This window comes from Nematolebias whitei, chromosome 14 (genome assembly GCF_014905685.2).
Source record: "Nematolebias whitei isolate Nwh7 chromosome 14, NemWhi1, whole genome shotgun sequence".
NCBI classification, from domain to species: Eukaryota; Metazoa; Chordata; class Actinopteri; order Cyprinodontiformes; family Rivulidae; genus Nematolebias; species Nematolebias whitei.
This window is the reverse complement of record NC_056511.1, coordinates 15,744,076-15,757,217: the sequence shown is the minus strand read 5'-3', so window position 1 is coordinate 15,757,217 and position 13,142 is coordinate 15,744,076. Positions and strand designations below refer to the sequence as shown.

General features: G+C 39.8%; 1 pseudogene; it reads left to right on the top strand.

Annotated features, from left to right (window-relative positions):
- Nucleotides 1-1,501: 1,501 nt before the first annotated feature.
- LOC119420850 overlaps nucleotides 1,502-13,142 on the top strand; it is a 22,684-nt pseudogene continuing 11,043 nt past the window's right edge.

Here is a 13,142-nt window from a genome sequence, read left to right as displayed (position 1 = left end):
GAGCACTGACTTTGGTTTAGTTAGCTTCTCTCTCTCTGTCTCTCTCTGTCTCTCTCTCTCTGTCTCTCTCTGTCTCTCTCTCTCTGTCTCTCTCTCTCTGCCTGTATCGTTGTTTAAAGTTGAATTAAAAGTTGATTCAAAAATGCACTTGAATTCAGATCAGAATGTTTAAAGTGCACGAGTTGCTTTTGGATTAATTTAGGCATGCGGCTGGCAGAAATATGAAGCGATCGTTTTTGTCAATACTGGATATTGAGTTAACAGATAAAAAGTTCTTGTTTCGTTTTAAAGAACCTGTGACATTAAATTTTCTTAATAAATATGAATGCTTTTTAAAAATCCATTATTTTTCATTCAACCTTTATTTAGACATGTAAATCCCATTGAGCCTCGAGGACTCATTTACAAGAGAGACCTGATTTCAACAAAGAATGATGACAACAATGGACAACAGCGACAACAATAAACAGTTATAAAAAGTCATACTTCAGTTTTTTATTAATTTTTGTTAAAACAAATAGGATGGCTAAAAGAAAAAGGTAACAAAAAACAGCTAGATTCTAAGGCAAATATAGAAAACTAAAAACAGGAACATGTCTGCATTGGTCCCTGCCAGGAGTCCAACAGATTCTTAAAGACACTTAGAGAGGTCAAGGTTGAGAGCTTCAGAACTTTTTGTAAGATATTCCATGAAACAGGAGCGGAGTAGGAGAAGGCCCTTTTGCCTAGTTCAGTCCTCATTGAGGGAACACTGCAGGTAATAATGTCCTGAGAGCGCACTCCGTAGCTGCACTCACGCAGAGACATGTAGGAGGAGATGTATGAAGGCAGCAGACCAAGAAGTGATTTAAAGATGAAAATATACCAGTGAGAGAGTCTGCGTGAAGTTAATGATGTCCAGTTAACCAGTGAATACAGGGTGCAGTGGTGGGTATGATAATCACAGCCAGTTATGAATCTTAGTGCACCATGATAGACAGCATCCAACATCTGCAGGGTTCTTGTAGGAACGTTCATGTAAATAATGTCACTGTAATCAATGGAGGGAAGGAAAGTCACAGTTACAAGGTGTTTCCTAACATTCAGAGTTAGACAGGATCTGTCAGGATTTATCAGTCATCTATTACTTGTTATTGCTTTAGTCAAGTTATTTCTGAAAATTCCTTTCTTTAATGGAAGTGTACAAACTAAATTATCCTGTGTGACATAATTTGGTTGTAACTGTTGTATTTCCCTCAGAAAACAGACATTTGTTTGGCTCGGTTTGTTCGGGGCATGCCAAATCTAAGATACTTTATGTCCTAGAGGGCCTCTCATACATCGCTGCCACTGAAAGCCCTCCCATACACGGAGCTCCAAAACAAAGACCGGAAGTCGTACTGTACCCACCAGTCCTTTGTATCCTGCGCGTGGCTTTGTTTACTTTTACAATGAGCCTGTGTGTGACGCTGTTGTCCTGAGTGGGTTTTTGTGTCATTGTGTGTGTGGAAACAGATTGAACATGAATGGGAGTTTCCACAGAGCAGCGGGGTTTAACCCAGCAGAGGGTCTGCCGCAGCTGCCCAAGAGCCTGAGCGGCATCCTGAACTCCAGCAGGGGGTCCTGGAGGGACCTGCAGAAGGTCCACATTAAGAGGACCCGAATCCAGGCAGAAATCAGCAGCAGAGGAGGCAGAGAGGCTCCGACAGCCAAACCAGGAGGACTGGATGCTGCTCTCGCGCTCCTCAGGAAAGAAATGGTGAGCAGCTCATCTCCACATGTATGTGGCTTCACTTCAAGTTACTCCATGCAAAGTTTGAAAATAAAAATGCACATATGTTATCCGTGTTTACACAACGGAAAAGATGCATACAAAGCCGAACCCCGCCCCCATCTAGGACTGTCAGACCACATCTCAGTCTTCCTGGCTCCTGCTGACATGCCCCCGCTGAGACGCTCCAGACCGGTACAAAAGATGCTGGATCCAGGACAGTGGCCCCATACTGAGAGATTGTTTTGACCGAACAGACTGGCAGGTTTTCAGAGAAGCTGCTGAAAATGGAGGATCGCTTGATCTAGACCAATACACATCCTCAGTCCTGGGTTACATTAGTACATGTACTGACACCGTCTTCACCATCAGAAATGTTAAAAGCTACACAAACAGAAAACCTTGGCTGAATGCAGAGGTGCGCCCCCTGCTGGAAGCCAGGAACACTGCCTTCAGGTCTGGAAGCTCAGAGGAGCTGAGTAGGACAAGAAAAGAGCTGGTTGCTGGTATTAAGAGGGTAAATATATATGTATTTATGTATATATATATATATATATGTATATATATATATATATATATATATGTATATATATATGTATATATTATATATATAAATAAAGCACACACACAGGCTATGGTTTTTTGTCATTTAAGCATCTTCAGTCATTTTTTTATTTATTGTATTATTGTTTTTATTTTTGCATATACCAGAGAGGTGGCAGGTAAATGAGCTATAGTCTGACCAGAGCTTTTGTTTCCTGCTGCAGGTGAGTCTGCGTCAGCTGGACGTGTCCCTCCTCTGCCAGCTGTGGTCTCTTCATGAGGACATCCAGGAATACAAGGGTGAGGCCTCATTCACGGCTGATAATGGATACTCTGAGGAGGAGGAGGAGGAAGAGGAGGATGAACTATAGAGGAGGAAGATGAGGATGAGGCAACTGTTCCCTCAGCGTTCTTTCAAAGACTTCATTAGTTTGCACTAAAGACGACACCCAGGAAGAAACTGTCATTTTTTGGTATTTTTTTACTTTTTTTTAAATATATAATCTCACTTTATATTCTTTAGGACTTTGTGAAAACTGTGCCTCTTTTGTACAAATCTGAGTTCATGTGTACATTTTCAATACAAGCTGATGAAATTTTGTTGTTCCCTTATGTTCTTAACTCAAAGTGTTCACATGAGATCTTCTTTAAAAGTTTCATGTAACTGGATCAAATACACATTTTGCTTCAGACCAGGTGAGATCCAGCAACTTTTGAAATATTTTAAGTTTTAGGAGTTTTTTTTTTTTTTACGTTACAGGACATTCTGGTTTTCGGCAGTAAGTTGGCAAATACTGAAATATTAAAAATTAAGAATCACTTAAAAAAATTCTAACTGGTTCTGATTTTGTTGACATCTTTTTCAAAACCAACGCAGTAAACAGTCAAAGCTGTCACCGATCCGAATGCAATGCTAACGTTGTGTTGTCTGTCTGACTCACTTCACTCATCAAAAACACAAGTTTAAAAAAAAATCTGAACCAAAACATATAAAAGTATCCATGAGGCTGAGACGTTACGCTTTTTTCCACCACCTTGAAATGTGGAAACCTTCATGAGACGTTCAGGAATTCTGTCTACATAGAAACCTCGAGGGGAAGATTCACTAAAAGAGAGGCGAAAGAGGCAAAAACAATCCTTTCATTCTGAATATTCGAGGAAAATCTGAGAAACCAGTTTGTTTTTTTCCCCAAAAACACAATTTTCTTGTGCTTCAGATAGAAACTAAACGCAAACTGCAGGACAGGGACACATTTAGACGACATGTTGCAGTTTATATAAAGTCTTTGTTGTACTGAAAAATTGTAATGTTGCACTGACATGCCTCCCCATCAGTGCAACTAACCACTACGTCACGTGAACCCCCCACCCCCACCCCCAGGCCTCAAATGGTTGCCTTCTGCGTAAAGTTAAAGGCCTGTTAGAACTAAAGGAAACTTTTAAACCTGCTATGAAACTGCTGCAAGAACTCCAAGCAGGTCCTACAGAAACTCCTGACAACTCCTTGGTCTGAACGAGGTCTCAAACTCTAAATCGCCCGTCGAGCAGAAACACAACGATTATTGAGTGTTTTGTGGGCCGTGTTCTTGTACCGGAGTCAGACGGACGTGACCAACAGAGGGCTCAGTCTCCAGTCAGAGGCTGCTACATGGAGTCATCCTAAAAGCAGCAGGACGGGGAAGTCCATTTGCTGTGGATGAACGTTTGAGGAGAATGTCAAACGCTATTTATAATGAACACATGCTGCAGTCTTATCAGAAACGATGGAAAACTTTGGACACGTGACGGTCAAACTGGAAGCCTGAAAATGGTTCTCTATGTGATCAATTGTTTTCTTCCCCAGTGTTTCTGCTTATTTTGGAGATGACACCTGCTCACTGCATCCTGAACACTTTCAGTGTGCTTCAGCAAGCGAGTGGTAAAAATAAATAGTTTTACTGAAGGTTAGCTGGGAGTGGAGGAGCTGCAAAGCAATGGCTTCCAAATGCAAAAATAAATAAATAAATAAAAAAACCAGGAGAAAAATAGAAAATGTGTTTTAAAGTGGTTGCCCACTGGTCAGGCCCATTTATGAAGAAGAAGATGGCGTAAAAGTTGCAGATAAGAATACCGTACTTGTCGCCGTATAAGTCGCATCAGTTCAAAAATGTCTAATAAAGTGGGAAAACATAAATACGTCACTTCGCTGTGTAAGTTGCATCTATTATGCGTCACTGCAGAAGTGTCGTGTTTGTTGTGCGTCACCGCGGACCACACGGAAACGTGGGCCGGTGTTGTACCAAAAATTGATTGGCTGACATATGGCGGCCATGGGAGCGTGCACGGTAGGACTTTAACAAGAATGTAACAAGATTAACACTTAAAAACAATTATTTGCTTGCTCGAAATTATAGCACAGATGTGTCCCAGTTGAACTTTTCCTTGCTAAATATTTAGCACTTTGACGGTCAAATCAGCTGCATTTCAAAAATCGACAACAATAGACTTGACCTGTCACGATAACTAATTTTGCTGGGCGACTAATTGTCTCAGAAATTATTGCAATAAATAGCAATTATTGTCAAATTTAAGAAGAAATGTTGGTTAATTTGTTTTTTGAGCGTAGTACTTTCTTTGACCACTGGATGGCAGTATAAGGTTGTTTGAGCCAAAGGATGGATAGTGAGGGTGCGAGTAGCGTATCTCTTTAAGAAAAATAGTTAGACAATATGGAGGGTTTTTTTTCCCTGAGGTCGGCTTGTTAGCTTAGCTTGTATCTTAGCTTCTCAGCTTAGCTGCTTTGAATGATCCAAAAACGTGATTTTGGATGGTTAAAACAGATTTTAAAGATAAAAGAGAAAGGGAGGGGTCGGTGAAGAGCACCGGAGTTGAGCCTTTTGTCATCCAGTGTCTTCAGTAGAAAGAGAGAGACATGAAGGAACGATAAAGCCGATAAATGAAAATGAGGTAGATAATTTTCATTTATCATGCGATGAATTGATTTATTGTTTATTGCAACAGGCCTACAATAGACAATCATAAACTATGCATACAAATTGAGAAGAACAAGTGAAAATAAAATGGTATTAAAAAATACATATTGCCATATTACTCGAGGGCCCTCTAGCGGCTGAAAATGGTAGTATTCAATATTTTCCATGCCAGAATGAATGAAATCATCAGATCTCAGCCAAAAATTGGATTATAAATATGGGGGAAAATGTATATTAGTCGCTTCGATGTATAAGTCGAAGACTTGCAAATTTATGTAAAAATGTGCGACTTATACGGCGAAAAATACGGTAGTTAATTGAAGGGGGCAGATTCTTTCTCATAACAGGAAGAAACCAACTAAATATACCAACAAATGACCAGACAAGACAGTAAAAACAATCCAAACTTGCCCAAAATGTTGTCCAAATGAGACAGTTACTTCAATGAGGTTAAAAAATGCTTCACAATGTTACAAAACTGTCAACCAGTCCAAGTTAACTAAGAATAACCACAAAAAGATAAAATAAACTATTATAATATTAAATGAAATGCCTGATAAGAAACACAAAACAACCAATGAGCTCTGGTACAAAATATATAACCACAAACTATTTTAAATACGGTTTTAAATTGTGCAAAACATAAAATAAAAGCCATGTTACAAACTAATGGTGTTAAATAATGGAACATCAAACACAAAGCTGGCACCTTTACTGGGTTTGTTCTGGGTGAGGTGGTTTCATTTTGCATGTTTCAACCTTTCACAACTTGTTGCGTGATGCCCGGCTGTCGGTGAGGAAAAATCGAGGACGTTGCGTGCATGGTAAGGGAGAGAGCCAAAGATATAACACTGGACCAACTCTGAGTCATGAGGGATTTGTTCCCCCACCGCTGCACCACACGCCTCCACCCAGCTGCTTCTGTCCGTCCAGAAATGATCCCTGTTACCCCACCTAAAAATACACTCCTGCCCTCACTGAGGAAAATCCCTGGCTGACTTGAGCACACACACACGCACGCACACACATGTTGACATCTCATCTTCTCTGAATGAAGCACACACTCCGGGTGATGTAGCTGGAACTCAGGAAGTGACTTGAGTCATGTATATAAACTGTGAGTTTGCACAATTTTCAGCCTGGGAACGATGGAAGCTTTCAGAGCTAACTGGAAATGCAGTGAGTGCTGCTGACATTCACCGAAGACGAAGATGTTAAAACAGCTTAAAGTAGCAAAACGTTAGCTAAACATAATAAAAGTCTGTCGGGCTGCAGCTTAATACACCATATTATTTACATTATTACTGTTTAACGTCTTAGATCTTTTAGTGTACCGTTTAATGTTTGTTTAGTGTATATCTTAGTTTATATCATAGATCCTTGTATACTGTTTATTTTTATACTTTTTTTTGTTGCTATTTTTGTGTGTAACCGGGATCCTAAGTACACAATTTCGTTCCACCTCATGTACCACGTGATGCGAATGACAATAAAGATACTTGAACTTGAAAAGTTAAGTTTTAGCTTTTTAGTTTTAGCTAAAAGGACTACAATCTAGTTTAACACAAACTAAAAGATAAAACAATGGCTAAAACCTAAAAGTAGTAGAATGGCAGCTAAAGTATCAAAAGGCTAGCTAAATGCTAACAGTAGCAAAACAGTTGCTAAAGGTTAGCTATAAGTACCAGTATTAAAAGCTTATTTTAAATTTTAAAGTAGCAAGTGGCTAACTAAAAGCAAAAAGTAAACCAATTTTTTTTTTAATTGTTCAATTCAAGCTGAAAGCCAAACGTAGCAACATGCTAACAGAAAGCTAAAAGTAGCTTAATACCATACCATACCATGACATAGTACTTTATTTATAAAGCACTTACAAACAGCATCAAGGCCAACGAAGTGCTGTACAGCAAAACAAAACAAGCAAAGGACACCGGATAGATCCAAACATGTAAAAATAAGAACTAAATGACTAACATTATAGACAACAGACAAGTTAAAATCATGTCCCTCTTGTAAATGAGTCTTCGTGGCTCATTGAGACTAGCCTGTAAATAAAGGTTGAATGAATGAATAAAAATAACTAATACAGGGTTGAAAACCTGGGAATAAAAGTGAGTTTTCAAACGAGAATTAAAAACAGTGAGAGAGGGAGCCTTCCTGACATGCAGTGGTCAGTTATTCCACAGTTTTGGACCTGCAACAGAGAAGGCCCTGTCATGTCTGAGCTTAAAACAAGTGCCTGGAACTAGTAAAAGCATCTGGTCTGCTGACCTCAGAGAGCGCTGTGGGACATATGGCTGCAGCAGATCAGTGAGCTAAAAGGGGTCAGGTGTTCAGAGAGTTAAAAACATATAGAAGGATTTTAAAACAAATTCAAAAGTGAACCAGGAGCCAGTGAAGGGAGGCCAAAACCGGAGTAATGTGCTCTCTCTTGCCTGTACCAGTTAATAATCGGGCTGCAGCAAAGCTTAATAATTAATGCCAGTTAAAACATCTAAAAAAAAGTTCAATCTGGTCCTCTGGACATTAAAAAAACAGTTAGTTAGCTAGTTTAAACAGTAGTAGAATGGTAGCCAATAGAAACAAGATGCAGTAACTGAAAGATAAAAGCATAAGAACATAATCTATAACTAGGTCTGTCGCAATAAACAATAAATCAATTAATCACATGAAAATGAAAATTATCGACCTCATTTTCATTTTTCTTTTCTTTTTCTTCATGTTTCTCTCTTTCAACTGAAGACACTGGATGATAAAACTCCGATGCTCTTCACTGACCCCTCCCTTTCTCTTTAAAATCCATTTTAACCGTTCAAAATCGCGTTGTTGAATCGTTAAATGCAGCTAAGCTGAGAAGCTAAGCTACAAGCTAAGCTAACAGGCCGACCTCAGGGAACAAACCTCCGTCTTGTCGAAGCTCCAAAATTCACCGTTGAAACCCGTGCCTTTGTGTAAAAAGTTTTTCTCTGCAAAAAGAAGCTGAGAACTTGTTTACTGATTTTTTATTAAAAGCTTTGTGTGAAAAATGCTATGCTAAAGAGCTCAAACCATACTGAGCGTCTGCCATTTTAAGAACTGGAAAAAAAGGAAGGAGAGACAACTCATGTCACATCAAGGTGCCTCCCTCCTATTTTCTTAAAGAGACACACTGCTTGCTCCCTCACTATCCATCCTTCAGTTCAAACAGTCCTATACGACCATCCGGTGGTCGACAAAAGGTACTACACGCAAAACAAATTAAACATTTCTTCTTAAATGTGACATTACTAATTATTGTCAAATTTCAAACAATATTATCGTTTATCGCAATATTTTCTGAGACAATTTATCGCCCAGCAAACTTTGTTATTGTGACAGGCCTATATAAAACTATAGAGTGGTAGCTAAAAGCTAAAAGTTGCTGAGATTCTAAAAAGATAAACATCTATGATTGATATATATATATATATATATACGAGAAGTTAAATGCATGTCAAAAGTAGTAAATGCTGACTAAAGTCTAAGGCAGACTAAAACCTACGAGTGGCTGAATAAAAGCTAAAATACAAGAAATTTTAAAAGTTACAAGAGCCAAAAGTCCTATATAGCACCCACCTCCTGAATGATTTGAACCTTTGGAATAAAACATCACAAAGTATGCAGAAGTAGTTAAAAAAAAAACTGTATATAGAAAATAAAACAGGAAAACATGGTGTGTCTGCTGCCTCAGCATTGATAATTAGGTGAAGCAGCTTGATAAGGTTGTTCCTGAGATACAGTCAGGATCAAAGTCTGCAGAACTTTGCATTGCTGCATCACCACAGACTCTCTTTGCATATCCTGTCTGTCTGACTTTCTGTCTGTCTGACTGTCTGTCTGTCTGTCTGTCTGAGGGAAAGAGGCAGGGCTGACTGACTCAAGAGGAAGCAGATCAGTGTTACAAGCAGAGGGACAGCTGAACCATTCTCCCCCTCCCCAACCTAACTTCACATTGAGGAGGTTCTGGTTTAGATAAATTAAAGCCAACCAGGCTGGACTTTAAAAACCCACGACTGTTTCCTTTTTGGCATGTGATTTAAAAAAAAATAAAATAAATTTGAGTAAAATTTCAAATGAGCGCAAGTCACAGCCTGCGCGAGTCTCATCAGCAGCGGCAGAGAGGAAGAGGAGGAAAACCTTATAAGGAGCAGAACCGTTGGACTAACCCGCCTTATTATTCACTTATTTATATATTTATTCACTCTTTGTGCGCGTGAAGTTTCATTTCGCCGGCAGCAGCTATGACTTCGGTGTGGAAAAGACTGCAGCGAGTTGGTAAAAAGGCGTCCAAGTTTCAGTTCGTGGCTTCTTATCAGGAGCTCGTGTTGGAGTGCACCAAGAAATGGTGAGTCAAAATGTTCTCGGCGGCTTTTTTCTTCTGCTTTTGGTGTAAACTTTGCGCTTCAGCCGCTGTTTGCTGTGTTATTAGCGATAATAAGACTCCTGTGATAGAGGTCATGCTCGTGTTGAGGGTCTTTCCGCTCCACGGAGGAAGAGACTGGTGAGGAAGCTTGTATCGATACAAGCTTGTAGGCCTGAACCGGTGAACGTGGGTTCGATCCCCAGCCCCGGCAGCCAGCTCTTTTTTTGTGTGTGGCAATGAAAAGTCCATTATTCTGCCTTTTTGTTCTCCTTACAAAGCAAACTAATGAAATACGTCGCACTTGTTTAGTTTTTCTCACCCAAAACTGAATGGCGAAGGCAGAAAAATGATGTTTCTGCCCATATCTGTTACCAAATATCTAATAAACCACTGGGAAAAAAAAAGTTTTTTAGATCGGCATTAAGTAATTTCTGAATTTACATCTACAACTGATTAACTTTTGGAGTCAGCTGGGTTCAAAGTGGCTGCCACAGCCAAGTGACCTTACTAAACATCAGTTTGGCTATGTCATCCATCCATCCATTATCTTTACCCGCTTCATCCTTTTCGGGTAGCGGGTACTGGTGCCCGTATCCAGCCATCACTGTCTGAGAGGAGGGGTACACCCTGGACAGGTCGCAAGTGCGATATGGCATCAAATTCATATCCCAATTTCTATTGTGGCCGTAACGATATATACTGTATATATCATGATGTTTTGGGTATACATAAAACTTGCAATAGGAATGAAAAAAAAAGCATATGGTGTCCTTTTGCCATCATTTATTTAGAAAACTGCTATACCACAAAATAATCTCGGTTAAGAAAATTCCACTACTAGGTCCAGAGAGTTTTTAAGAAAAAAACAAATCAAGTATTTGGCTTCAAACAGGGCAGCACGATGGCGCAACTGGTAGAGCTGCTGCCTCTCAGCGAGCAGGTCCCTGGTTCAAACCCCGGTCCAGGGGCCTTTCTGGGTGGAGTTTGCATGTTCTCTCCGTGCATGCGTGGGTTTTTTCCAGGTACTCCGGTTTCCTCCCACAGACCAAAAACATGCATGTTAGGCTGATTGGTAACTCTAAATTGTCCCTAGGTGTGAGTGAGAGAGTGAATGGTTGTTTGTCTCGTTTGTCTCTACGTGTCCCCATGATGGACTTGCGACCCATCCAAGGTGTACCCCACCCCTCGCACAGTGATTGCTGGACCTGGGCACCAGCGTCCCCCGTGACCCAAAATGGAATAAGCGGGTAAAGAAAATGGATGGATGGATGGATGGATGGATGGATGGATGGACGGCTTCAAACAGTGCAAAATATATCAAATGTAGTTTTAGCCATAGGTTTTAAACAAAATAATATGTTGTTAACTATTAACAGTTTCCAGTATTCTCAAGAAATGAACAGCAACAGAGCAGCATTTCACACTGAAAACACTTAACCCTCCAGTGGATGTCTCCTTTCACTTTAAGGAGAGCTGACACAAAATGGCGACCAGTTTCCTCTGTGGCTTTGACCAGACAGGGTCACGCAGTAAAAGCGCACAACACAGCGTTCTTTTACAGATCAGAGAGCAGGTTTAACCCTTTTTATTTATCACAAATGCACTCCCTAAAGCTGACCAATGCTTACTTAAACTTTCGATGGAACACGGCGTTTTGCGCATGCGCCCGAATACGGCAGCAGTACGGCAAGTCGGCCGTAGTTAGCTTGTATCTTCACTACTTCGCTCTCGGAGAAAAGACTTTTACACCATTTACACACAGTTTTCAACTCAAACAAATGTAACGATTAAATCTGACAACTTATATTTTACACCAGACACAGAATTACTGTGGTTAGCTAGTAGAATACAGATCTCTATCATAAGCTAAACGTCTGTTACCGTGTACCGCATATCTCACGCATTCCTAGTCGCAAGTCCATCACAGGGGCTATAAGTCAATAATTTTAATAGATACTGACCGAAAGTTTGCTGTGGTAGTAGCTGAGACTGATCTTCAGTACTAACACACTGTGGAAAATTTTACTTTAAAATTTAACCATTAACTACTTTGAGTTAACTCTGTATGAGAGCTAGCAAAATAGCTAGATTTTAATGAATTTCTAGAAAAGAATCGCTGCATGGAGTTACATCTACGACTGAAAAACCTTTGGAGTTAATCAATTCAAGATGGCTACCACTAAGTGATCTTAGAAACCACAAAAACGGGTATAACTCAGTTAATTTTACAGACGCGTGTAAAACACTTGGCAAGAGTTACAGCCATACATTTACTGCTTAATAGCTTTTTATTCATGGTAGACTTACTTCTCTGTTGTTATCGTATGCCAGAGATGCAAATATCCATTTTATCACACTAAAGCTGAACAACTTCCTGCTTTTCAAAACAAGCTGCAGCTCATCCATGAGCTTGGACCTAACTACAAAATAAATGACTGATTTTTTTGTGGATGCCATTTGAAGTAATTTTATTGATGCGGACATTTCAAAAATAAAAATTTCAATCAGGCATGTTTTTATTGTTACCGCATTGAGGGAAAGTTTCTTCAAACCTTTTTCAAGATGCTTTGCTTATCTGCTGAGATTGCGCTAAAGTTTAGAGTACTCATGTGAGCGGCTTGTCAGCACCTTGATAAGAAACTCGGGTCATTCGTCACCTTCAGAGAAGAATTTGATCAGCAGCAAATAGTTCGAGGAGGTTTAGGAGACATTTAGAGTCACAAATACAGAAATCAGACTTAGTTTTGAGAGAGGAAGTGAAAAAACAAAACTGGAGAATAATGTAACATCTGTGCAGTTTCTAACACCTCAAACGTACAAACACATATCTCAGGAGACAATATTTCTGTCTTCTTGGAGATTTAAAATGTCTCACGAGTCGCTCATCTCTGTACAAGGTATATTTGGTACTGCTGAACACACAGATTATATGACATACTTCATGTTTTTGTACATTTGACAGATAGGCACACTCCCTTTTTGTGTGCTGCTTACAGGAATGAGTTTGTTTGTGGCTCCTTGGATTGATGAAGTCCTTTGGATGAAGGGTGAAACGTCTCAACAAAAAGTCCAGATGGCCTGATTTAACTTTGTTGGACTTTTAACCTGGATTATTGAGCATTAACTTTGATGTTTTGAACCACTTTGGCTATGGCTGCCTCAAAGGAGTCGACGGGGGAGAGGGAGGGCCCCAGAAACCATCTTATTACCAGTAAACTGGTTGGTCCACTATGGGAGTGTGCTGCTTGTGGAACTCAGTTTGTTTGTGGCTCCTCGGACTGATGAAGGACGAAACGTCTCAACAAATAAGACACTGTCCAAATGACCTGACTGAACTTTGATGGATTTTTTACCTGGATTATTGAGCATGAACTTTGATGTTACCAAATCATACACCACTGTTGTTTGGGAATATTTATTTTTTTTGATTTAGCATAATTCATTTTTTGATACTCTTTTTGTCTCTCTCTCTCTCTCCTTTGTCATTTCTTCCCTT